The sequence below is a fragment of the Lycium barbarum genome, chromosome 1, assembly GCF_019175385.1.
Source record: "Lycium barbarum isolate Lr01 chromosome 1, ASM1917538v2, whole genome shotgun sequence".
NCBI lineage: Eukaryota > Viridiplantae > Streptophyta > Magnoliopsida > Solanales > Solanaceae > Lycium > Lycium barbarum.
In genome coordinates, this window is record NC_083337.1 from 161,347,339 (window position 1) to 161,350,071 (window position 2,733).

At 35.8% G+C, this 2,733-nt stretch overlaps 1 non-coding gene across 1 annotated transcript; it reads right to left on the minus strand.

The window, feature by feature from the left end:
- Nucleotides 1-2,661: 2,661 nt before the first annotated feature.
- Nucleotides 2,662-2,733, minus strand: TRNAQ-UUG (transfer RNA glutamine (anticodon UUG)). The gene has a single exon. It is a non-coding gene; the product is annotated as a tRNA-Gln (tRNA).

Sequence of the window (2,733 nt, forward strand, 5' to 3'; positions counted from 1 at the left end):
AAATATAAGACAACAAAGGCAACACAAAATATTAGTAATAGAAACAAAAGAATCATATCACTCCTCTTGGCATTGACTTTGAAACCTCTGGTGGATTGAGGTTTAAACTAACCATATAAACCAGATTATTTTCTTGTTGATCGGTACATGACAGGGGAGGAACTAGAAACAATGCATGCCATCCTTACCATTTTTGGATTTAAAGTTTTACATGAATTCAAACCATATGTAGAAAAATAGCTCATTGCAATTAGGCGCTGAGCATTGAACAGTACACTGACATATCATTCAAGCTTAGATTAGGAAATAATTTGTTTAGACACCTAACAAACAAAAAAACATCCAGTGTATTGGAATCCGTTCTAAATTTCAAAACGCAAACTCTTAGACAAGGGAAACTTAGGCAAATCAGAAGATACTTAGACATCAGCAAAAGCTATTGTTCTTCACTCTAAGCTCCAACAGTTTAGCCTAGAAAACTGGCATGTTAAGCACAAGTTGCCATATATATTCAAACAGATTCAGCGAAATATTTATATTACGCATTATCGATGATGTGATTTCCTTATTACAATGCTATCGACACAGATTCTTAACTAGCTTACTTGACTTTTAACAACAACATTTAAGCTAAACATGATCATTTAACCAACGCATCATATAAACTAACATCTTATCGCATACTTTGCTAATTAACAAATAAACCACGAATAGATACGTTGATCTATTGACTACGACACCAAAACATCGTAACACCACATTTTAACTAAAATGTGAACCAAACAACAAGAAATCGACAGAAACTGATCAAAAACAACTAAGGGAGGAAAATCACCTTTGTCGGGTGCAGTGAACGGGGTGTCGATGGTCGCGAATCCTCTCTCGTATTGATAGATTCGAGACTCACGCAAATGAATCTGAAGATCTCTGTCGTGGCCAAAGTCCACCAAGACAGAAATGAATGTTTAACAGTCTTAAAATTAGAATGATGATCAAGCAAATGAAAGTCGTGAAATCTAAGAATTTATAGGGAAATTTGAGGCCACCGAAACTAGTGTTTTTGTAGGGGAATTTTTTCGGCGTTTTCTGATCTGTCCAGATCTTATTATGGGATTTTCCGGTCTTGTTTTTTTTGTTTAAAGTCGACTCCGTTTTTTTTTTTTTTTTTCCGATTCAACTTGCATTTATATTTATAGGGCTTCTTTGGTAAAGAGAGGAGCGTGGGAGAGAGACGAAGTGGGGGACAGAGGTGAGTGGAGAGAGCGGAAATGGTGGGAAATGGGAGCGAGAAGCGGGAAAGAAGGAGGCGGCTAGGAAGGGGAAAGAGAGATTAGGGTAAAGGGAAAAGAGGGAGTGAAGGGAAAGAGAAAGAAGGTGAGGCGGAAAGAAAAGAAAAGGAAAGGGGTAGGGTTAGGGTAAAGAATAAGGGAATTGGGCCGGACCCGGGTCAAAAGAATGGGCTAGTCCGTTTGGGCTGGCCTATTAATTTTAAATGTGGGTTGAAAATGTGGGTTAAGTATTAAAGATGTGGCCTAATTATTTGGGTATGAAAATGATATTGTATTTGTATTTTGGGCCATTAATTTGGCTAAAAAATATTGGTCCTTCCTCCGCTATTTTAATTATTTTCGGGCTTCTAATTTAATAACTGGTATAATATATATTATGTAAAGACAATAAATAATTAATATGTAAAAAAAAATAGATATTTTATAAAATACTGTCTTGTAATTAATTTAACGAGTCCAAACTCAAAAAAAATGAAATGATGACAAAATCATCTAAAATTTGTAGTAAAGTGATACTTGTAATGTCAAAAATAAAAGTAATGATATTAGTAGTAGTGGCAATAAAATATTGTAAAAATAAAGTATTTAGCTCGTCAGTAAATTTAGAAAACCGAGTAAATTAAATAAAGGAGGGACAAAATTGGGTGTCAACAATACTGTCTCAGTATATTTATATACCACGAGGGTATCATGGTCCTGAGGGGTGTCTCATTGAAGGACTGAGGCAATCCTCCATGATACAATCATAGTATATGTATTTAAAGCGATGGTATCATAGAGGAGTGTTTTATTGAAGGACTGAAGTAGTTCTTTATGATACCATCACGGTATATGAATATGATCATCCATAATACCATCTCAGTATATTTATATACCATGATGGTATCATGGAGGACTAAGAGAAGGATTGAAGCATCTTTCACGATACTATCTCAGTATATTTATATACCATGATGGTATCATGGAGGACTAAGAGAAGGATTGAAACATTTTTCATGATACCATCTCAGTATATTTATATACCATGTTGGTATCATTACAGAGGGTAACTGGGGGGGGGGGGGGGTATCTCGGGTAAATATTTTTAATTTTTTCTGGGAATACATAAGTAATGGGGGTATGGGCGGGTAATTTTTTTTTGTTTGAGGAGGCATCCATGATCTTTTCCCAAAACCATTTCAAGGTTACTTTGTGAATGAGAGTAACAACAACATAATTTTTTTTTGTTTGAGGAGGCATCCATGATCTTTTCCCAAAACCATTTCAAGGTTACTTTGTGAATGAGAGTAACAACAACATACCCCCATACCTTACCTCTACCTTTATGGGATAGAGGAGACAAAAAGAAAAAAAGGAGAACTTGTCAGAAATAAGGTCCTACCGGGAGTCGAACCCAGGTCGCTGGATTCAAAGTCCAGAGTGCTAACCACTACACCATAGAACC